The 25783-nt window shown below is 42.0% G+C and overlaps 1 protein-coding gene across 2 annotated transcripts in view; it reads right to left on the bottom strand.

Annotated features, from left to right (window-relative positions):
- Positions 1-25476, bottom strand: part of LOC117514800 (zinc finger protein 516-like) — a 174919-nt gene extending 149443 nt beyond the window's left edge. For both annotated transcript variants that reach the window (XM_034175392.1, XM_034175393.1), the window contains exon 1: positions 25317-25476. The gene's annotated coding sequence lies outside the window, so the exon portion shown is untranslated. The remainder of the gene's footprint in view (positions 1-25316) is intronic.
- Between the last annotated feature and the right edge of the window lie 307 nt (positions 25477-25783).

Here is a 25783-nt window from a genome sequence, read left to right as displayed (position 1 = left end):
TGTGAAATTGTCCATAGATATTACTATGCATACAAGGAGAAACTCATAATTAGGTTTAGCCAGTGTCCCAAAAAAACAAAAAGGTTACTGGTGGAGACCAAACAATTTCTCGTGAAAGAAATCTATGATTAGGTTTAGTCATTTGTAAAAACGCAGAAAGTAGAGATGTTTGGTGCAGTTGCCAGAGACGGACACTCATGATACTGTGGATAAGCGCCCAGATTTACAGATTAATATGGTTTGTATTTTAACAACAAAATGTACAAGCATTGGATCGGCTGAAAACCCTCTGGGAGGAGGTGTGTTATTCTGACCCCAATAACTTTCAGGGCTCTAGCACGTTTGTGACCTAATCCAGGCACGTACCTGGCAACCAGTGTTGCCAAAGTAACTTTGAAAAGTTACTTCATTAGTTACTTTATACAGTTATATTTTACAGTTACTTTATGCAGTTACTTCATTAGCAGTAGAGCCCGACCGATATGGATTTTTTTGAGACCAATAACAATATTTGGATGAAAAAAATGCCAATAATCGATAAATTGATTAACTTTATAACAGAGAAGAATTTTCAAGTTCAAAAATGCAATCAAGAATTAAACCTTTGTGAAACTAGCAAATACATATCCTTAAAAAGAGTTGTGAAATACATCTGATCTTGTACCTCTTGTTGCTGCAACTTAGATATAGGTTCAGGATAAGGATATAGATCCTTATAAACTTACTTGTATGCTTTTGTCAGCCGATCAGTGCAACAGCGAACCACGGGGTCCGGCGATGAACACATTTAAGCAGGGGTGTAAGCAGCTCTCAGTTGAATGGAGTCAGAGCTCCATCTACTGGACAAACGGTGCAAGGACATTTTACATTGCTGACACAAACATTATTTCAGTAGCTGTTCTGTTTATGAGAAATTATCGGCAAAATTTCGGCCGATAGTGAGTAATTTGAAAAGGGCTTATATCAGCTGACAATATCGGTTCGCCGATATATCGGTCGGACTCTAATTAGCAGCTGTGGACAACTTGTCAACAGCTGCTGAATGTAATTAATAAAGCAACTCACAATCTAACTTGGTTATTTTTAAGATTTAGTATTCAGAAAAGTAAATATTAGTTACTCTGCTGATTAGTTACTTTGCTGATTACTCAATCTTAAGAGTAACCAAGTTAGATTACTAGTTACCTTATTAGTTACATTACTTATTAGTTGCAAGTTTTTGGCAGATTCTAATAAAGTAAATGCATAAAGCTGCTAATGAAGTAACTGCATAAACTAACTAAAAAGTAACTTTTCAAAGTTACTTTGACATCACTGCTGGCAACACACAGCCGAACCCGTGTACCAAATTTGGCTGAGTGAGGTTCCGGTCTATTCGTGACCTATTCCAGGCATTTACCTGGCAACACAAAGTGGAACCCACATACCAAATGTGGCTGTGCTGGGTCCCATAAGGAAAAAAGTGTTTGTTTTTTTTACTCCAATAAGTTGTAGGTTTGCAGGCCGATGGCAGTGATAATGAAGTATCTCCACTGCTCCACCCCAGGACAAACCGGTGTGTGAGATTTCCAGCAGATGGGCCTAGCAACTACTGAGCGGTAGTCCAGAAACCTCCGTATGACACACAGACTACCAACATTTCTTGAGAATGAGCGAAGTTTTGACTCTCTGGGTTCAATGGTGAGAAATGTTGGTTTCTCAGAATGAAAAAAAATGGAGATCCGCGAACTTCTTAATCGCCCCTCATAATTCACCACAGACAATAACTATCTTGTTGCATTAAAATGATCAACTTTAACTTGTCAGTGTTCCAACCGCTGAGCCATGAAGACCCCAATGACCATATCAGAAAGTCAGGAGCGTCTGTGTGCTGAACTTTATCTACGTTTCATGAAGTTCAACATAAACATTAAACGCCACAGTTTTCTCTTTTATTGTGTCACAGTTTAACCAGCAGAGAAAACGTGCTGCTCAAAAGGCCTCGGAATCATTTGATTTCCCGTAGTTCTCTTCTTTGCATCGGCCAGAAGTGACACCGATGTGACCTCGGCCCCCTGAGCCGGAGACGTGAGCACAAATACAGCTTCTGCGCTCAGAATGTGACTGTGCCGTTAAAAAGGTATTCTAATTATAACGTGGCATAGCAGGGACGGCAACCTTTACTTACTATAAGTTGCTCTTCAGTAAAGTGAAGAGGTGTGTTTGTGGTCTAGTCCTTTTTTTTGGAGGGGTTGCAGGATGTGTGTAAAGCAGAGGATCAATAATTGTAGTCTACTACAGTGACATCTGGGCTGGACAAAGAGGACCATTTCTTCCCCAGGCATCTATTCATCCATCTCTCTCTCTCTCTCTCTCTCTCACTGCCACATGGTCCTCTGCGTTCTGTCTCTCAGCTAAGCTTATCATTTTTCTTTAATTCGGCAGCAGTCAGAGCAACAATACTGAACATCGTTTAGTTCATTGAAATCTATGATCGCCACGTTAGCTAAACCTATAATAATTTCAACGTGTTCAACTTGCTGTTGCACATTTGTTCAATCATGAGATCATCAACAGCTGGAGATTGAAAATCAACAATTGTGGCAGTAATGGACACGTCATCGATGTTCGTACAGTGAACATCGATGTGAGCAACAGAGAAACACTGCATCCATTCCCAAATGTCGCAGAAGAAGATTTATGGCATCACAACAGAGCCGTGTTGTTGTGAGCGTCTACGACACATACACACCATACTTTGTAGACTGTAAATCAAAATTCTTACTAGCTTGATAGGTCCTGCAACATATATTCTGAAATAACCTAGACATGAAAAATACTGTATTATCATCTATGACCACAAGATGGCACCATGCATATGTGTGACAAGCTGGTCCTGTATACTGAACGAGGTACTGTGATTAACAGTCTGGAGCAGAAGGTGGCAGTAATGCATCATTAAGCTGATGGCCAACCACCGCAAAACAAGAAGAAGAGGAAGTTCTGAATGAGAAAAACATTGTTTGTCAGAGAGAACAAGTGTATTTAATAATCATGCTCTCAAACCGAAAGACCAGTGTACAGTATATAAGATTTATACCACTGGAAACAAGACTTGTGTGGACTGTGTGAGACAACAAGAAAAGCAGGCTAAGCTAAGGCTAAGCTAAGGTAAATTTATTATTTCTTCCAAATGTTTCACAAAATTTTCAAATGTTTAATTACAATGCAATGTTTCATTACATCACAACATACATATTATCATTTGTTTAGTGGCAACAAGATGCACTTCATTAGAGTTGTTTGTTCTTCCTACAGTAACATTAATTAGCTTGTAGGGACGAGACAAAAAAAATGAAAATCCATAAATTGTCCTTTTTACAGGTGCAATTGGTAGAGCATGAAAAAACAAAGAAACTGACACCGGGATTGTCACAACTGTTTAAAAAATAAGGAAGTTATGGTAATTTTATAAAATTAAAAATCTGTATATTTTTTCCTATTGATCAATTACCCATGGTCATTTTCGCATTCTCAAACACCACGTTCTCAATCGGACTGTTATGAAACAAAATATTATATTTTTAGGGCTACTTACCTTTGAATGAGTGCTGTAAAGGCGATCGTGGTTTTTACACTTGGTAAAGTTGAGCAAAATTTTCAGCACGAACGAAGTACATGAAAGAAACGGCAGAATTGAACCAGACAAAAACGAGGTCAAAGAGGAACTTCCTGCCTACGTCATTACAAGGAATTCCATGGGAAATACCCCAGCGAAACAATGAAAAAAGCGATCTTTGTGGGGAATCCTCTGCCCACTGCGCACAACAATAAACACACATCGATGGAATGCGCATGCAGGCCTCGATCAGGAGATTGTCTCCTCCCTATAGCTTGTAAGCTTTTAAATGATGCACCACGTTTTTTAAACATTTAATAACGTTGCACGTTTAGCTCACCTATAACCAGTGCTTAATTTGTAAAGTGGGAGGTCCCGGAGTGCAGAGGATGGGTGGCTCCGGTGCAGAAAAAAAAAGAAGGGCGGGGGGGGGGGGGCTTGCGAACAACGCTGTGCGCCACACCGAAAATAAACTGGGCATATATTGTAGGCCTAATAACACTAGTCACACCAAATCCGGATAGAGTACAAATTCCTGTTTAATGATGTACATTAGTCCCTCGTTTATCGCAGGAGTTATGTTCTAAAAATAACCTGCGATAAACAAAATCTGCATAGTCAGCGCTATTTTTTATTTTTTTATAGATGTTTTAAGGCTGTAAAACCCCTCACTACACACTTTTCTCAAACAGGCATTAACATTTTCTCACTTTTCTCTCTTGTGTAAACACTCTCTTTTTTCTTCTGTGCGAGAAGATTATAAACAGACACACGCGTGGCTCTCTCTTCACCCACTGCCTCCGGGGGTACGGACGCGGGACCCGCAAAGAATCCAAGTCCTCTCTCGATGGCCACGGAGCTCTGCGGCTACGGTCAACATCTGGATCAAAACAGCGAGCGTAGACTCTGGACCGGTTGCCAGATTTGGTGCAATTCCGCACAGCAGACAGGAGGGTGGCGGTGTGATTGGCAGTGAGAGCAATCGCGGTGATTTTTTTTTTAATATATTTTGTTAGTCAAGAGAGGTGGCGGATCACAGATCCAGTATAAATAGCTGGCGGAGCGCGCGTCCGAGGTTCCGGAGCGCGCGTCCGAGGTTCCGGAGCGCGCGTCCGAGGTTCCGGAGCGCGCGTCCGAGGTTCCGGAGCGCGCTCCGGCTTGCTCCCCCTCAAATTAAGCCCTGCCTATAACTGTCTGTTCGGTGGTGATAGGAAGCAGTTTACTTGAGTTTTATGCCTTCTACAATTACCTTAATTAGCCCATTAGCCTCTGATTGCTAACGCAGTGTTTTGATTACAAATAAATAACGTGTAGAGTTTTAAAATGTTTAACTATCTCGTATGATCATCTGTTCAGTGGCAAAAAGAAGTGATCTAATCATGTTTTGTGCCTCATAAAATAACATTAATTCACTCATTACCTTCTGCTTGCTAACGCTTGTTTGCATTATGACTAAGTAATGCATTGACTAAATACATTTTGCTTCTTCTTGCATGAAGCGGTAGCATGTTTCACAAAAATAATAATTAATGCAATTTATAGACCGGTGCAGCTTACCTTTTTTTTTTTTTCTCGTCACCACACCTTTTTTAGACAAATGTGACCAACACTCTGATGCACTTCATAGTCCAGAGTGACGTTGGTATTTGGCCCTCTCTTTTAAAATCAGCTTCTCTCCAGAAATTCTGTGACAAAAGTTTGACCTGTGCACAGCTGCTGAAAGTAGTAATATTAGTAGAACTACACTTAGTGGTATTTTGCCATCCTTCTAGTGGTTTATTTACAGAACATTGTAAAAAAAAAAGAAGCAAATATTGGACATGGATGCTCAGTGGGACGTGCGAACAGTCAAAGTACTTGAAGTCAGTCCTCACACACATATTTCGCATTTAATTATTACTTTCGATGAGCATCAAAGCAACATCTCAGAAGAAGAACAGTGACTACAGTCGTCACACTCAACAATTATTCCTCTGCATTTAACCCATCGTAATTACAGTGAGACGCACTCCAAGCAGCCGGAGCAGCAGCCAGCCACAATCCGGCACCCGGGGACCAACTTCAGGTCAAGAAACGTAGCCTTGGCCGAGGGATCGATGAAACATTTTATCTGATGTGCATGTTTTGGTGGCAGGAGCAAACCAGACAGCAGAGAGGAAACCCACACAGACACCCGGAGGACATCCAAACTCCACACACAAGGGAAGTGGGCATTGAACCCCAAACCTTTTTGATGTGCAAACTGCTATGGCACCGTGCGATCAGCACATTGTCAGGGTTTTTTTTTTAAGAATAAAACTTCTATAAGTAATCAAAGTGCATTCACATCCTTTGTACAGTAAAGAGGTCCTATTGTACCAAAAAAAACAACAAATAAATTCACCTAAAACTCAATTCTGGATTCATGTTAAACATTCTCCAAGTTCTTAAAAATGTAGGCAGTTTTAAACTTTGGAAATCTTACGTGAATCTATTTCTAAACCTATGCAGCCAATGTGTGATCTGCGTGACACGCCCACTGAGCAAATGTGTGATCTGCGTGACACGCCCACTGAGCAAATGTGTGATCTGCGTGACACGCCCACTGAGCAAATGTGTGATCTGCGTGACACGCCCACTGAGCCAATGTATGATCTGCATGACACGCCCACTGAGCCAATGTGTGATCTGCGTGACACGCCCACTGAGCCAATGTGTGATCTGTTTGACACACCCACTGAGCCAATGTATGATCTGCGTGACACGCCCACTGAGGTAATATGTGATCTGCGTGACACGCCCACTGAGCCAATGTGTGATCTGCGTGACACGCCCACTGAGCCAATGTGTGATCTGCGTGACACGCCCACTGAGCCAATGTATGATCTGCGTGACACGCCCACTGAGCCAATATGTGATCTGCGTGACACGCCCACTGAGGTAATATGTGATCTGCGTGACACGCCCACTGAGCCAATGTGTGATCTGCGTGACACGCCCACTGAGCCAATGTGTGATCTGCGTGACACGCCCACTGAGCCAATGTATGATCTGCGTGACACGCCCACTGAGCCAATGTGTGATCTGCGTGACACGCCCACTGAGGTAATGTGTGATCTGCGTGACACGCCCACTGAGCCAATGTGTGATCTGTTTGACACGCCCACTGAGGTAATCTGTGATCTGCGTGACACGCCCACTGAGGTAATCTGTGATCTGCGTGACACGCCCAAGGAGCCAATGTGTGATCTGCGTGACATGCCCACTGAGGTAATGTGTGATCTGCGTTACACGCCCACTGAGCCAATGTGTGATGTGCGTGACACGCCCACTGAGGTAATGTGTGATCTGCGTGACACGCCCACTGAGCCAATGTGTGATCTGCGTGACACGCCCACTGAGCCAATGTGTGATCTGCGTGACACGCCCACTGAGCCAATGTGTGATCTGCGTGACACGCCCACTGAGGTAATATGTGATCTGCGTGACACGCCCACTGAGCCAATGTGTGATCTGCATGACACGCCCACTGAGGTAATATGTGATCTGTGTGACACGCCCACTGAGCCAATGTGTGATCTGCGTGACACGCCCACTGAGGTAATATGTGATCTGCGTGACACGCCCACTGAGCCAATGGGTGATCTGCGTGACACGCCCACTGAGGTAATGTGATCTGCGTGACGCCCACTGAGCCAATGGGTGATCTGCGTGACACGCCCACTGAGCCAATGTGTGATCTGCATGACACGCCCACTGAGGTAATATGTGATCTGCGTGACACGCCCACTGAGCCAATGGGTGATCTGCGTGACACGCCCACTGAGGTAATATGTGATCTGCGTGACACGCCCACTGAGCCAATGTGTGATCTGCGTGACACGCCCACTGAGGTAATATGTGATCTGCGTGACACGCCCACTGAGCCAATGTGTGATCTGCGTGACACGCCCACTGAGGTAATGTGTGATCTGCGTGACACGCCCACTGAGGTAATATGTGATCTGCGTGACACGCCCACTGAGCCAATGTGTGATCTGCGTGACACGCCCACTGAGGTAATATGTGATCTGCGTGACACGCCCACTGAGCCAATGTGTGATTTGCGTGACACGCCCACTGAAGTAACGTGTGATCTGCGTGACACGCCCACTGAGCCAATCTGACAGAGACACAGGAACACCTCCTCTGTGGAAGAAGGGTGTGGTCATCAGCAGTACTTCTACCAGTAATGTGTACCTAATGTAGTGGCCGGGGAGTTTTTTTGTTTGTTTTTTGTAGCTGCATAATCATTTGTGAGAACTTCTCGGGAAAAGAAAAGAAATCAAACAGCTTGTAAAATCTTAAACTTGTCTGGGCTGTTTTTCAACTTTCATCTCATCCTGTTTTCTTTGAGTCACTGTGATTTTACTCCACAAGAAACTTCACTGCATTTGAATATACTGTGAATAAATGAATAAGGTCCAAATAATGTGCACACAGTGACGTGTTCACCTACATTTCCAACTGATCCAAGCTTCTTAATAACCAACGTGTAATATTTCTTTCACATAACATTTACATGCTGCTTTCTTGGGGTTTTCCAACCACAGTATGAAAAAACCCTCCAACGGAAATCTGATATTTGTCAGATTTCTCAGATTTGAAGATAAATGAATGGTTTATTTTTACAAACAGTATCAGCTTCCTCCCACGTTCCTCTCTCCCCTTCTCTTCTCCCTTCGTATCGGAATCCGCCCAACCAGTCTCACCCGGCCCCCCTGCCAGGTCTAACTCCTCTCCTATCTTAATCCTCTGTCTGCTCCATTGTTCACCCTGAAAAATCACCCTGAAAAATTACCCTGACATCTCAAAGCAGCGGTCACTGGACGTTTGTGTTTATTCTGTGCATCATATCATATTGCCTTGGAAGTGCAACTCTTCGTCACCTGGTTGCTGGATTTCGAGAGTGGCAGCACAACATATGAAGATGTGCATGAAGGAAAACAATTCCTGTCTGACATGTTGAACAGGAGTGTTTGTATTTATTCAATGCATCAGATCACTTTGACTTCACACTTGGAACTCGCCCTAAACCGGTTTATGAATTATAATAAAACTTTACAACGGTAGCACACCTACAATGAAAAGTATCCTAATCCAACTCCATCAAAGAGAGACAAGTAAACCTTTTTTGTTGACATATCACAACTGGGGGACGACTTATCTGGACACGACTCCGGTCTTTCTGGCCGAGGATATCTGGACTACATATGGTTGTCTCACTGCAACATTTCTGTCACGGCACAATCTGATCTTGTTTTATTTGGCTTGTATGGCCAAAGCAGATGGACCCCTACTGAGTCTGGTCTCCTTGAAGTTTCTTCCTATCGCCCAAAAAACCCACCAGAGTGAGTGTTTCCTTACCATGATTGCCAGTGTGCTTGTTCATCAGGTGTGGAAGGTTTAAACCTCAGCCTTGGGTAATGTTTGTTGTGATTTGTTGCTGTATAAATAAACTTAATTGAACTGCTCACGTGCAGGTATAAGCAGGCCTGTGATAGACTGACCATCCTGTCCAGGGTGGACTTCGCCTCTCGCCATCTGGGAGAGGCTCCAGCCCCCTCCTGACCCTTGACTGGAGTAAGCAGGTATAGAAAATGAATGAATGTACAAACAGACCTGTTGTTCAATACAAACGTTGACCACTTTCGCATTTCATTGCAAAGGCTTTTTCATCACCGATGTATAATAGATGCAAGCGACTAGTCTGGCAGAGTTCGGAGTGTCATTTTGTGAGTTTGCCACCAGATCTCGTTTTCATTGGCTACAGTTTCTTTGGCCTGATATTTTACTAAGTGGACAGTGCTGCTTGACTGGCACAGACCTGCTTCTTGAATATGGGGAAGGAGGGTGCAGACTTGACCCAAATAAAGGGATTAACTACCCACCTGTTACCAAAGTTTCAAAAAAAAAAAAAAAAGGCGGCCAGCCAAAGATGTTTTAATAGTTTCGAGTGGATATATTCAGCTCCAGCAAATCTACATGTCCTTTGATGATCAGGGGCAGTAAGCAATACGTTTCCCATGGAGGCCTCATTTATAATTTAACCCAGGAGCTCTGTGTTTCTAGGCTAACACAGAGAGATTGCCCTTTCAGGGTGGAAACCCCCACCATGCAGCAGGGAATCGACGCCGTCACCACAGAACAGACATCAGACCTTCTCCTAAAATGACGTCACGCTCTGGACTACTGGTACAACGCGGCGGTTCGGATGTTACATTGCAAAGCATTTGCTGCTTCTGCTGATTGTTCCTGTTAAATAAGTCTGACAAAGCTCCGGACTGTCGGTCTGCACGGCCACATGCATATTTGCATGAAGAAATGACTGATACCATCTACAGCTCAAGCAGACTTCAAACAACGTCAAACTTTCACAACACAAAGGAATCCTTCATGGAGCCCGCCGCGGCAACTCCTGTTTGTTTGGTGTTCTTTGTGCAACGCTGACAAACAGAACTTTGTCTTTTGTGATTTTATTTTAACATGGTTGTGTTACTGTTGAGAGGCATGCATGCATGCTTCCAACACGCTATTAGCATGTGAGCACCAACATGATTGCAGTCATGATGACGTTCCCCAAGATCCCCAATCATACGCAAAGATACGTGCTGATAAAATCATGGGCCGTTCGCTTTGGATGTGGCTTGGTGTAATTGTACTCGTGTTGGCTTAATGAAAGGAGTAGCGGACAGGCAAACACTAGGCGCTGGACCAAAGTGGTTTGGATGAATTTTGAAATAAAGATGACATGAGTAACGTAAAGTGTAACGTTTGGTCTATGAAATTCTCAAAGGGAAGTGGAAAAAGTGAAAACACAGGCCTTTAGCGGCTACGTATATGACACACAGCCTCTCTGCGCCCCCTGCTGGTACGGCTTGGCATAAGAACATCTCTTCTGGATTAATAAATAAATTAATAAATTTGATTTTGATTATTTTGTCTTCTTTCAGCCCAGTTTGTCTGATTGTCAGTGGATGTCAACAAAGGTTGATGGATGAGTAGACTTTGGGTCAAAGAGTTGCTTAGATTCTGAGTTTAGATTCTGAGGTGTATACTGATGCAGGGGTGGTGACCAAGTGGTTAATGCGCTTGGTTTCAGTGCAGAAGGTTCCGGGTTCAAATCCCACCCCTGCCACATTTCTCCATGTAATGTGGAGTTGCGTCAGGAAGGGCATCCGGCGTAAAACCTGAGCCAATTCAACATGCAGATCCACCTTGGATTTGCTGTGGCGACCCCGAGTGCAAACAAGGGAGCAGCTGAAGGGACTTACTTACTTATACTGATGCCACATAATGGTATTATTATTATTAACATGTAATAGTATATTACTATATATACTGCATTATACACATATTGTCTTTCACTGATTTTTAAAAATGTGCTCTTTGGTGGAACAACGTCCCCACCTGCAACCCAATCCAATTAAAGAAATGAAATGTACTTTGGCAAACAGTGCCTCCACTGGCCCATAACCCCACGATCACTTTAGCTACAAATGACAGCGAGAAGTAGTTGACTTTGTCGCTTGATAGGCGTTCCCGGTGTGTGCATGCCAACATCTCCGTAAGATATTTCGTAAATCAATTCAGAGGTGTTATCTGGTTACAAAAACAGAGTTTTTAGATTTATAAGTGTTGATTTATTTTCAAAATATATAAGAAACATATTCAATGTAAACTGAAATACACCTTTTTCAGAGCGTCAACTACAGTCAGTTGCTCAACATTATCAGTTTACTTGTAGATTGGCGATCTTACCTGAGTCGGTGGTTTTCACAGGCATAACAGCCTTGCGCGTGCCGCTGCTAAGAGACAGCTTCATGCGCGACAGTTTTGTTTAGTTCCGGGTTGGTCGTTGTCATGAACTTTCCAGCCTTTGTTTCATTAATTGGCTTTATTAACATTTATGGATCCATACAAACAGCAGAATGATGTACTTAGCTCTTAGCCTAGCAGTTTCACTCTTCAGTTTCTTCTTCGACACTTTCGTCAAGCTTTTTTGTGCACACAACGTTGCTCAGAGTAACAGCGACAACCGGTGGCTTGTGTGAGAACTGCCACAAACGCATCATGACGGTCGTCTGCTGCAACCTCGGCCAAAAGTGGAGGAACATCTGGTCTTTTGGCTCTGTCTAGCTGGCAGCAGAGCAATCGTTGTCTCTTGTTGCTTGTAAACTCCCATTCTGATTGAAAATGAACAGCAAGTCGTCGCTGTACCTCTGTTGTTTGTAGCTAATGTGACTGTAGGGTTAAGCTCAGTGTGAAGGTCTGAGAAACAGAAACCTGTTGGAGATGTGCACTCTGAGTGCCCTCTAGTTGATTAACTTGTTGATTGGGAAACAGAATGAGTCCACATCCAGCGACTGCAGAGCATGAGGAGGCACATAAGGCATACGTTCGGTGAGATAGTTGGGTGGATAACCCCTGAGAGTCCTATATGCCGGCAACAAAAACTTAAAATTTGTCCTTAATTTGTAATTTGCTTTTGCTTTTATGAGAGACACTAAAAATGTTCAGGACACTTAAGGGCCTGTCCACACGGAGACGGGTTTCAGTGTATATGCAAAAGTTTTGCAATGTATCGCCATAACTGGTGCTTTTGGAGCACGAAAATGCTACTTTTGGAAAACGTGTCTCGAAGTGGATGAATCTCAAAATGCCACCTTTGTGTTTTCATGTGCACAACAGATAATTATAGTGGGAGATTTTAACATCCACACAGATGCTGAGAATGACAGCCTCAACACTGCATTTAATCTATTGCTAGACTCGACTGGCTTTGCTCAAAATGTAAATGAGTCCACCCACCACTTTAATCATACCTTAGATCTTGTTCTGACTTATGGTATGGAAATTGAAGACTTAACAGTATTCCCTGAAAACCCCCTTCTGTCTGATCATTTCTTAATAACATTTACATTTACTCTGATGGACTACCCAGTAGTGGGGAATAAGTTTCATTACAGTAGAAGTCTTTCAGAAAGTGCTGTAACTAGGTTTAAGGATGATTCCTTCTTTATGTTCTCCAATGCCATATACCAACACAGGGCAGAGTAGCTACCTAAACTCTGTGAGTGAGATAGATTATCTCGTCAATAGTTTTATATCCTCATTGAGGACAACTATGGATGCTGTAGCTCCTCTGAAAAAGAGAGCTTTAAATCAGAAGTGCCTGACTCCGTGGTATAACTCACAAACTGGCAGCTTAAAGCAGATAACCCGTAAGTTGGAGAGGAAATGGCGTCTCACTAATTTAGAAGATCTTCACTTAGCCTGGAAAAAGAGTCTGTTGCTCTATAAAAAGCCCTCCGTAAAGCTAGGACATCTTACTACTCATCACTAATTGAAGAAAATAAGAACAACCCCAGGTTTCTTTTCAGCACTGTAGCCAGGCTGACAAAGAGTCAGAGCTCTATTGAGCCGAGTATTCCTTTAACTTTAACTAGTAATGACTTCATGACTTTCTTTGCTAATAAAATTTTAACTATTAGAGAAAAAATTACTCATAACCATCCCTAAGACATATCATTCTCTTTGGCTGCTTTCAGTGATGCCGGTATTTGGTTAGACTCTTTCTCTCCGATTGTTCTGAGTTATTTTCATTAGTTACTTCCTCCAAACCATCAACATGTCTATTAGACCCCATTCCTACCAGGCTGCTCAAGGAAGCCCTACCATTAATTAATGCTTCGATCTTAAATATGATCAATCTGTCTTTATTAGTTGGCTATGTACCACATGCTTTTAAGGTGGCAGTAATTAAACCATTACTTAAAAAGCCATCACTTGACCCAGCTATCTTAGCTAATTATAGGCCAATCTCCAACCTTCATTTTCTCTCAAAACTTCTTGAAAGGGTAGTTGTAAAACAGCTAACTGATCATCTGCAGAGGAATGGTCTATTTGAAGAGGTTCAGTCAGGGTTTAGAATTCATCATAGTACAGAAACAGCATTAGTGAAGGTTACAAATGATCTTCTTATGGCCTCAGACAGTGGACTCATCTCTGTGCTTGTTCTGTTAGACCTCAGTGCTGCTTTTGATACTGTTGACCATAAAATTTTATTACAGAGATTAGAGCATGCCATAGGCATTAAAGGCACGGCGCTGCGGTGGTTTGAATCATATTTATCTAACAGATTACAATTTGTTCATGTAAATGGGGAATCTTCTTCACAGACTAAGGTTAATTATGGAGTTTCACAAGGTTCTGTGCTAGGACCAATTTTATTCACTTTATACATGCTTCCCTTAGGCAGTATTATTAGACAGCATTGCTTAAATTTTCATTGTTACGCAGATGATACTCAGCTTTATCTATCCATGAAGCCAGAGGACACACACCAATTAGCTAAACTGCAGGATTGTCTTACAGACATAAAGACATGGATGACCTCTAATTTCCTGCTTTTAAACTCAGATAAAACTGAAGTTATTGTACTTGGCCCCACAAATCTTAGAAACATGGAGTCTAACCAGATCCTTACTCTGGATGGCATTACCCTGACCTCTAGTAATACTGTGAGAAATCTTGGAGTCATTTTGATCAGGATTCAATGTGCATATTAAACAAATATGTAGGACTGCTTTTTTGCATTTGCGCAATATCTCTAAAATTAGAAAGGTCTTGTCTCAGAGTGATGCTGAAAAACTAATTCATGCATTTATTTCCTCTAGGCTGGACTATTGTAATTCATTGTTATCAGGTTGTCCTAAAAGTTCCCTGAAAAGCCTTCAGTTAATTCAAAATGCTGCAGCTAGAGTACTGACGGGGACTAGAAGGGAAGAAGAGCATATCTCACCCATATTGGCCTCTCTTCATTGGCTTCCTGTTAATTCTAGAATAGAATTTAAAATTCTTCTTCTTACTTATAAGGTTTTGAATAATCAGGTCCCATCTTATCTTAGGGACCTCTTAGTACCATATCACCCCAATAGAGCGCTTCGCTCTCAGACTGCAGGCTTACTTGTAGTTCCTAGGGTTTGTAAGAGTAGAATGGGAGGCAGAGCCTTCAGCTTTCAGGCTCCTCTCCTGTGGAACCAGCTCCCAATTCACATCAGGGAGACAGACACCCTCTCTACTTTTAAGATTAAGCTTAAAACTTTCCTTTTTGCTAAAGCTTATAGTTAGGGCTGGATCAGGTGACCCTGAACCATCCCTTAGTTATGCTGCCATAGACTTATACTGCTGGGGGGGTTCCCATGATGCACTGAGTGTTTCTTTCTCTTTTTGCTCTGTATGCACCACTCTGCATTTAATCATTAGTGATTGATCTCTGCTCCCCTCCACAGCATGTCTTTTTCCTGGTTCTCTCCCTCAGCCCCAACCAGTCCCAGCAGAAGACTGCCCCTCCCTGAGCCTGGTTCTGCTGGAGGTTTCTTCCTGTTAAAAGGGAGTTTTTCCTTCCCACTGTTGCCAAGTGCTTGCTCACAGGGGGTCGTTTTGACCGTTGGGGTTTTTCTGTAATTATTGTATGGCCTTGCCTTACAATATAAAGCGCCTTGGGGCAACTGTTTGTTGTGATTTGGCGCTATATAAATAAAATTGATTTGATTTGACAACAAAACATAACTTTGGTGAAATGATGATGTCATCATCTTCTTCTTCTGTGTTTGTATACAGTGTGCAGGCTTTATGTCCATGCTCTACATCTTCTTCATCTCTGTTTCTTTGTGAGAGCTTTACAGCGCCACTAACAGGCCTGGCATGTAAACTACAGCATTACCATTGCTTTTCTGTGCAGATATTTCTTGAAATGGTGGCGTGTTTACGGAACACTCTTTGACAACGACAAAGATTGTATAGGGAAAAGCCCGTTTCCGTGTGGACAAGACATAAATCTGGAGGGCCAACACGTCATAAATCCACAATTTTACTGTTCATATTGACGGAGACAAAGTGAAAAGTATCGAATGTCAACACAGACAAAACAACACGTGTTTGTCCAACATCTGAGAACAAGAAAATCAGCTCAGACCGTCTTTACGGTGTGGGACAGTGCTGAAGGTCAGCATCCATGTCCATGATGAAAAGGCACATGGCGGTAATGAGAAGTGAAAACAGGCGAGTTCGCGCTGCCATTCAGCAAAGAGCCTGCTGCTGTGGAATGTGAGGCGCCATTCATTCAACACGGGTTAAAAATGCATTTCTGCTGCCACAATGCTCTGCCTTGTCCCCATTGTTTCTGTCCGCACCAATAAAACACTTCCACATTCTGAGGGGAGACGACCAAAAAACTCAAATTGAAATTTTACTCCTACAGATAGAAGAAAGCGGAGGGAGCTGGGTGAACTCCACAAACGTCTCATAGAGGAGATAAAAAGTCACGGCTGAGTTGAAAGTTTGATTGCGATAAGCAGGGCAAATAGAAAAATGCGCAGAGCAGCTGCTTACAGAAGACAAACAGTTCTATTGACAAAACCTCAGTCTGTGCAGCATTTATTCAGCGTATGAAAAGAGACACAAATCTTATCCAAAAAATAAAAAAATAAAAAAAAGCTTCAATTCAGTCGTGTGTGAGTGAAGTCACAAAGAAAGACACCACAAGATTTATTTAAGAAAGTAAAAGGGATCATTTTGTAACTGGATCAACAAAGCTGGATTCAGTGTGTCACGTTTAAAATCTCATCTGTGCATCTTTGTTTCTCTGTTCAGACATGAACTCTGATCTGTCTGTATGACATATAACAATAATAATAATAATAGCTTTATTCCAGACTCATAAGTACATACAGTAGATACATGATGCGTCCATATGTGGGCAGTTCCAGACTTATACAGTGATGTTTGTATGTAACATCTGTAACCAGTGGGTCTTCATCCTGGATCTATATTTTAAGCTGGTGCGAAGAACAGCACATATGATGAGATAAATCCTCCAATAAAAACAATCGCAGTTCAAGATGTTGTGTTCACCTAAACCAAACCATGTGTTGGTTTTCCTTCAGTGAATCATTATCCACAAAAATAAATCTGTTATGTCGAAACTAACGGAAAAGTTCAGAAAAAACACCACCACACTGCTACTATAATACTAATAACAATTATAATAATAATAATAATAATAATAATAAGTATCAGAGGGCTGATGAAGACCCAATGTGCTCCACACACCAAAATATAAATGTATACGTAAATATACAAATGTCTGTAGTGGTGTTTTATATATATATATATAATAATTATTATTAATATTAAAGTGTTAAAGTCAGTGATGCAGCTGTGACAGAGGCCAGCAGGAGTCGCTATACATGTGATAGTCAATAAGACTCGCTCCCTTGACAGTCAAAGGATAATCTGGACACCGGTGTCGCAGACCGAACGGTCCGCCCCTAAAAATCGCTCCACCATTTGCATCTGTGCATGCGTCATTTCGGACCACAGCAGCACGTTTGAGACGGAGTCTCTTCAGCCAAAGTGATCAAATGGATTAAAGTGATTATTAACCATCAGGTGATGAAGGTAAATCCTCTAAAATCATTCTAAAGTCAGTTTTAAACAGAAACTCTATGAAATTCCGTGATGCTTTGAAATGACCAACATGCAACGAACGCATCAGCTAGCAGCTTGTTTAGCAGCAGCGCTCTGATCGCTTCTGCCACCTTTTATGATGAAATAATTCTGAATGAAAATGATTGTTTTACAAAAGCTTCAGATATCTGACACTGAGACAGATGATGACTGGAGGCAGTTTGAAGCAGAAACGAGGTGAACCGCGTCATCAGGGGGACCGTTCGGTCTGCGACACTGGTTATATCCGACTGGTCAGAGCGTCCGCCTCTCATGCCGCAAACTGTGAGGTCATGTCCTGAGGGGAGTAAGTGGGAGGAGTCAATCACAACACGATGCAGAGCAAACTGCTGCACAGCCCCTTCATGTTTTAATAATAGTAACAGATTGGACTTTTTGGCGATGATGTGATTGCAGATTTTGTGTTTGTTTTTTAACAGTTGCTGTTGTGTCACAGCATTAACTCCACAAACAGAACAGCCAAGACTCTGGTGGACTGCAACCGTACAACGGAGCGCCAACGTCTTATGATGGACAGAAACGACTTCGAAGAGCAGCCTTAATCAGACGGAAAGTACAGCGAAAAACATTTTAAAAAGTTCTAAATAACAGTGTCTGTTTGATCATGAAGCACTTTTATCCAGTCGTGGCCGTCTGCAGTGGATTAGTCCATCCCAACTTTGCATGAACAATAACTGAAAACTAACAAAAGTATGCAGTGAATAAAAACTGTGAATAAGGATGATCACACAGTTTGCATTAGAAGGGCAAATATTGGGGCATATATATATATATATATATATATATATATATATATATATATATATATACACTCAACAAAAATATAAACGCAACACTTTTGGTTTTGCTCCCATTTTGTATGAGATGAACTCAAAGATCTAGAACTTTTTCCACATACACAATATCACCATTTTCCTCAAATATTGTTCACAAACAATATTGTATCACTAAATCTGTGATAGTGAGCACTTCTCCTTTGCTGAGATAATCCATCCCACCTCACAGGTGTGCCTTAGACTGCCCACAATAAAAGGCCACTCTGAAAGGTGCAGTTTTGTTTTATTGGGGGGGATACCAGTCAGTATCTGGTGTGACCACCATTTGCCTCATGCAGTGCAACACATCTCCTTCGTATAGAGTTGATCAGGTTGTCCATTGTGGCCTGTGGAATGTTGGTCCACTCCTCTTCAATGGCTGTGCGCAGTTGCTGAATATTGGCAGGAACTGGTACACGCTGTCGTATACGCCGGTCCAGAGCATCCCAAACATGCTCAATGGGTGACATGTCCGGTGAGTATGCCGGCCATGCAAGAACTGGGACATTTTCAGCTTCCAAGAATTGTGTACAGATCCTTGCAACATGGGGCCGTGTATTATCCTGCTGCAACATGAGGTGATGTTCTTGGATGTGTGGCACAACAATGGGCCTCAGGATCTCGTCACGGTATCTCTGTGCATTCAAAATGCCATCAATAAAACCTTTGGAGATGGCTTATGGTAGAGACATGAACATTCAATACACGAGCAACAGCTCTGGTTGACATTCCTGCTGTCAGCATGCCAACTGCACGCTCCCTCAAATCTTGCGACATCTGTGGCATTGTGCTGTGTGATAAAACTGCACCTTTCAGAGTGGCCTTTTATTGTGGGCAGTCTAAGGCACACCTGTGCACTAATCATGGTGTCTAATCAGCATCTTGATATGGCACACCTGTGAGGTGGGATGGATTATCTCAGCAAAGGAGAAGTGCTCACTATCACAGATTTACACTGGTTTGTGAACAATATTTGAGGGAAATGGTGATATTGTGTATGTGGAAAAAGTTTTAGACCTTTGAGTTCATCTCACACAAAATGGGAGCAAAACCAAAAGTGTTGTGTTTATATTTTTGTTGAGTGTATATATATATTTATTTATTTATTTTTCATAGTCAGTGCGGCTATAACATCAGCTGAGGTCTGTTAGCCTGCTGGCATGGCCACCAGGACTCTCACAGTGAGTCTCCTCACTGTCCCTGTGACAGACCGGCGTCCTGTCCAGGGTGAACCCGGGCTCACGCCCCATCACTGCTGGGATAGACTCCAGTGAGCAGGTATAGAAAATAGATGGATGGATGTTCTGGTTGTATGTGGGGTTATGAGTGTCATAATGTTGATGCAAACTCGACATTATTGGGCTGAAGCATGAGAAAGGACAGAACAGAGATTTAATACTCAGCGTGGGGACATTCAGATCGCTGCCTGTCAACCTCTGTGACACACAGAGCGCCAGAGGAATGTTTAACATCGTGTCTCCAATAAGGCACAGACGCACAGCGTAATTCTGTCTGTAAAACAACTCCTCACTATCTGTGTACGTGTCACCTTACACAGAAGAAAACAAGTACGCAGCGTTACAGTAAAAAATGAGACAGGAGCCATCAAACAGGGGAGGATCCAGAAATTTTTGGGGTGTGTGTGTGTGTGTGTGTGTGTGTGTGTATGTGTGTGGGGATGTCCTGATAGAATAGAATTTATTATTATCATTGTACATGACACCAGAAAAAAATACAGTGCATGACAATGAAATTAAAAACAATCTCTTAAATGCACAATTAAAATAAATAAATTAAATAAATAAATAACCCTAAAAAATTCTACATAAAACCTAGTTAAAAACCTAGTCCTAATTCATCGCAACTGGGCAAACTGCTTCACAGATTCCACTCATTTGTGAAATGACAGTGTAATTTTAAAAAATAATACGGTTTACACTAATGCAGCGATCTGCTCTGTGTCAGCCTGATCCCATTAGATCTCAGAAGCTGAGCAGTGCGGGACCTGGTTAGTACTTGGATGGGAGACCTCTTTGGAACACCAGCGGCTGTGTGTGTTTCTCCAGGTAAAACTGGAGATGTGTCAGGAAGGGCATCCGGCGTAAAACTTGTGCAAAATACTAATGCGGATCTGGCTGTATCCACTGTGACAACCCTGACCCTGATCCTGAACACAAAACGGGAGCAAACGAATGGACAACAATAAATACGGTTTATACTAGTAGTAAATAAGCAACCCTTTCCAACGTGATACCCAGATTTTCTGGAGAATAAGTCGTAATTTGTATTTTATTTATTTTTTGGTCTGACTTAAGTACCAAAATAAATAAATAAATCATGTTTGTTAGTAATAATAATTATAACAACTATTTATATTGGATTTTCCCAGAACGCAAACCATTAAACAAATTTAACTCCAATAATAAAATAACAATGCCAATAATTAAAAAATACACTGCAACAATGCACAAATTCCCAAATTAAAGAGCTGATAAAAAAAGAAAAAAGATGTGATTTATTTATGTTTTTCCTCTTCAAAAGGCATTTTTGACAGGTGTGACTTATACTCCAGAAAACATAACCACATATTTCATTATCACAAGTGACAATTTTTGACAGATTCTCCAAGAATCTCTGAAAACACTTTTATTGAGAATAGAACATAATAGCCTTTATTGTCATTGTATGGGGGGGGTTACAACAAAACTGTAGTAGTATCATGCAGATCATAGATGTTTATCCTGCTTCTATGGACAGATGATACAGTGTAAAAATTATGTCATACTGGTGAACTGGTGAATGTTCAGGGTTTTTCAGTGGAACATAATGACTAAAAATTGTGGCAAAAATTAGGTTATCAAACTTAAAAACTTTCTCTAGTTTTATTTTCTTTTTTACCTTTTTTCTTTCTTCCTCATGTATTTTTCTTTGCATCTTTTATTTGCATCTTTTCTTTCCACGCCACTCTCCCCCAACCACCACCACCCCAAGATCCGCCCCTGCTATCAAGTACAATAAACTGACACTTTAAGGAGCACATGTAGACTCAGGCTGCAAACATGAAGAGTGCATTACTGAGACTACTGCACAAAATAAAACACTGACGTCACCACACAGGAAGAAGTACTTATAAACAAACAAGCACACAGAAAGTATTTCAAAGTGTTTAGCAGTAAATACGAAGCTCAAAGTGACTATTAGTAATTTATGTGTCACCTCAGAGTCGTCAGTCAGTCACACAGTGAACATTTACGCTGCAATCGTTTTTACCACCGTAACTACAAACATGGACTGAACTCAACAAGCGTGTACTGTCTGCCCCCACCCCTGCCCCCCAACCCACTCCAAACTCTGTTCTTGCACAACTGATAACGGCGCCCACCCGCCCCTCAGGTAGGACCATTACGGTAATGGTGTAATATTACTATAATACAGCCAGGAGTGGAGCCACACAGGCACCGGCCCGGCTACCCCCCCCCCCCCCACTGTGGGACCCTCGTCACAAACCCAGGAGGGTCATTAATCCCACAATCACTTTCACTCCGGGTGTCATGTCAACGACTAATTAACAGCGACACGACTACAAAATAAAAATGTTAATACAGAGAAGTGTAGACGACGCAGAAAACAAAGGCATGCTGGGATTCCTCCACCCGGACGACTGCGGCATTAAACTAAAGATACAAGCACAAGTATTTTAGATTTTTGTGTAAAGCCTGAATTTGTGGGGCCTTTCAGAAATAAATCACGACACATTATTTTGGATGCACATCGCAACAACAATGAAAACTGGACAACAATGACGAGGAAAAAAGGGAGCCACACAACCAGCGAAGGCAACCAAAGATACCAGAATGCTTCTGGCACAAACCTCACCATTCCAAAGATGCCCCAACAATCCGTCAGCACAAACATGGCTGCTGGCGTCTGGCACTTAGCTGTGGTTGCTAACGTGAGCATCTCTACGGTCATACGGTGCATCCAGAAAGTATTCACAGCATTTTGCTTTTTCCACATTTTTTGTCATGTTACATGTTTTTGTCATGTTATGGCAAAGACTGTGAACATGAACATGTGATTTCTTAGTTTTTTATTGTTTAATAAAATTTGCAAAAATCTCAAAGTAACTTTTTTGTGAATTGTTGTTATGGGGTATTGTGTGGAATTTTGAGGAGTAAAATTAATTTCATCCATTTTGAAAAAGGCTGTAACACAACAAAATGTGGGAAAGGTGAAGCGCTGTGAATACTTTCCGGATGAACCCTGGATCTGTTTCCTTCCTCTGGATACACATTTATGTTTTCTCTATATTTTACTGTCTGAAATAACAGAACACAAAGTAAAACCACTATTAACAAGTAACACTTTAACAAGAATAAAACAGAAGAAAAAGGTTGGCAATGAACCACTTTATGTTAAGCTTGGTATATCTGTTTAGTCCCGTACAAAATAAGATACACTTAATGGTGCCACAGTTGAAGGTTGTGTTATGGTGGTGCCATGCAGATTCATGCAAAATCCAAAAAAGTTTGACATTGATCCTTGTTTAAAAAAAAAAAGTTTTCCAAATTTTACTTGCCTGACTGATTTCACACGTCAAAAAAGAACAAAAACTTTGAAAACCACTTGCTTGGATGCATATACACTCAACAAAAATATAAACGCAACACTTTTGGTTTTGCTCCCATTTTGTATGAGATGAACTCAAAGATCTAAAACTTTTTCCACATACACAATATCACCATTTCCCTCAAATATTGTTCACAAACCAGTCTAAATCTGTGATAGTGAGCACTTCTCCTTTGCTGAGATAATCCATCCCACCTCACAGGTGTGCCATATCAAGATGCTGATTAGACACCATGATTAGTGCACAGGTGTGCCTTAGACTGCCCACAATAAAAGGCCACTCTGAAAGGTGCAGTTTTATCACACAGCACAATGCCACAGATGTCGCAAGATTTGAGGGAGCGTGCAGTTGGCATGCTGACAGCAGGAATGTCAACCAGAGCTGTTGCTCGTGTATTGAATGTTCATTTCTCTACCATAAGCCGTCTCCAAAGGCGTTTCAGAGAATTTGGGACAGCTGCTGAAACAATCGGTTTGCATAACCAAAGAATTTCTGCACAAACTGTCAGAAACCGTCTCAGGGAAGCTCATCTGCATGCTCGTCGTCCTCATCGGGGTCTCGACCTGACTCCAGTTCGTCATCGTAACCGACTTGAGTGGGCAAATGCTCACATTCGCTGGCGTTTGGCACGTTGGAGAGGTGTTCTCTTCACGGATGAATCCCGGTTCACACTGTTCAGGGCAGATGGCAAACAGCGTGTGTGGCGTCGTGTGGGTGAGCGGTTTTCTGATGTCAGTGTTGTGGATCGAGTGGCCCATGGTGGCGGTGGGGTTATGGTATGGGCAGGCGTCTGTTATGGACGAAGAACACAGGTGCATTTTATTGATGGCATTTTGAATGCACAGAGATACCGTGACGAGATCCTGAGGCCCATTGTTGTGCCATACATCCAAGAACATCACCTCATGTTGCAGCAGGATAATGCACGGCCCCATGTTGCAAGGATCTGTACACAATTCTTGGAAGCTGAAAATGTCCCAGTTCTTGCATGGCCGGCATACTCACCGGACATGTCACCCATTGAGCATGTTTGGGATGCTCTGGACCGGCGTATACGACAGCGTGTACCAGTTCCTGCCAATATCCAGCAACTTCGCACAGCCATTGAAGAGGAGTGGACCAACATTCCACAGGCCACAATTGACAACCTGATCAACTCTATGAAGGAGATGTGTTGCACTGCATGAGGCAAATGGTGGTCACACCAGATAATGACTGGTATCCCCCCCCAATAAAACAAAACTCCACCTTTCAGAGTGGCCTTTTATTGTGGGCAGTCTAAGGCACACCTGTGCACTAATCATGGGTTAGGGTTAAGGTTAGTCCCAACTTGTCCTCTAACACTCCGAAACGGAGGTGTTCCTTTGTCTCGCCTCATCAGCGAATCGGTCGTGACGCGCGAAGCCTCTGCGCGGCTTTCCATGACAAAATCTCTTGTTAAAAGTGAAATCTGCCGGAAAATGGCTGATGTCCAGGTCTTGTGATAACCAGAGAAAGAGCACACGAAGGTCTTGTATCCACAGAGCCATCAGCTTAGAAATGATCCAGTGGTTTGTGCCGCATCGTCGCAGCTCGCAGCGCGGCGCACCGACCGTCCTTAAAGGGGTCCTTAAAGCTGTAGTTAAAGTCCTTATTCTCTGTGAAGCCCGTAAAATTTTCACTGAAAGCCAGATAAATTTTTCGAATGGTTTCTAGGTGCCAGTCTCTAACAGCTTCTGAAAAAATTCTGATGGGAAAAAAGTCCTTTTCATTCTGCCATTTCCAGACAATGAAAATCCGACGAGGGGGCGGGACCACTCCTTTCACAAGGAGTGCTCACAGGCGAATGACGTCACCGACAGGCGTGGAAAAACTCACGCATGCGCACGAGGGTTCAAGCATACCTGACGTAAAAACATATGAATGAAATCCATATAGTTTTTTAAAAAAATAAAAAGGACCATTAATTTATGGACAGACCACGTAGTCATTAAAGTAACACTTCAAATATAACAGAGCCAACAATTATTAACAACATTTTATACTTCCATTGCTCCCCCTCCTCCCTATAATGAAAAAATGTAGAACCACCCCTGGCTGATATTTGAAAATGTGAAATAATAATTTGATGTGGTCACAGTTATTATCTTTTTTGTTTTACGTTTCTTGGCTTATGCTGATAAAAAATGTATCCATAAAGCCGTAAGGAAAAAATATGTTATAAAAAAAATCTAATATGACAAAACCAACAATTGTTACCTATTTTTTACTTCTATTATGCCCCCATATTGAAAAAAATGTGGAGCCGACCATGAACCTGCCCTAGACTTTAAAGGAATTAAACATATTTATTTATGATCTAAAGTGTAAGTTATGGATGATTTGTTTCCATTTTGACATAGTGCATTAAATCTTACAGAATTCCAAAAGAAATTAAATTTGTTGTTTAAAATCTGCAAGTTTTGGTAAAAAAACAAAAAACAAAACAAAACAAAACACACAAACCAACAAACCAAAAACAAAAGCAGCCTGTTATTGTCGTACTGGTCCTGGGATCAGATCTGTATCCCAAGTTTCAGTCTCTTATGAAACATGTAGGAGCGCATTAAACGTGTGACAGAATAGAAAATAACAAAGTGGAGTCATTACACACACACACACGCACACACACGGGCGCGCGTGCACACACACACACACACACACACACACACACACACACACACACACACACACACTTCCTTACCAACACAAGAACAGACCGGTGCAGCAGCTGTCCAAAAAGACACGAGAGTGAGTCCTCGTCCAGCGGACACGAGACACTTTAAAAAGCGACACGAAAACAACAAAACAATATCTCCTGCGAATTCCTGCCTGCTGGTGAGGAAGACAACAGTACAGGTTTCTCTCTCTCTCTCTCTCTCTCTCTCTCTCTCTCTCTCTCTCTCTTTCTCTCTCTCTCTCTCTCTCTCTCTCTCTCTCTCTCTCTCTCTCTCTCTCTCTCTCTTCTCTCTCTCTCTCTCTCCCCAGTGCTGGTGCTCCCTTCAAGTGTCATCGGAAAAGTCAGCACTCCCAGCTAAACAAACAGGATAATAATTAGTTTATATATGTGGACCAAAGAAGGCCATCAAGATATTATGATAAAATTTACTGACTTATGATATACTACTTATTGTATTGTTGATCTGAATTACACAATAGCTACCTCAATAA

Source organism: Thalassophryne amazonica, chromosome 7 (assembly GCF_902500255.1).
Source record: "Thalassophryne amazonica chromosome 7, fThaAma1.1, whole genome shotgun sequence".
Lineage (NCBI taxonomy): Eukaryota > Metazoa > Chordata > Actinopteri > Batrachoidiformes > Batrachoididae > Thalassophryne > Thalassophryne amazonica.
The sequence above is the reverse complement of the archived record's forward strand: the minus strand, read 5'-3'. Positions and strand labels throughout refer to the sequence as shown.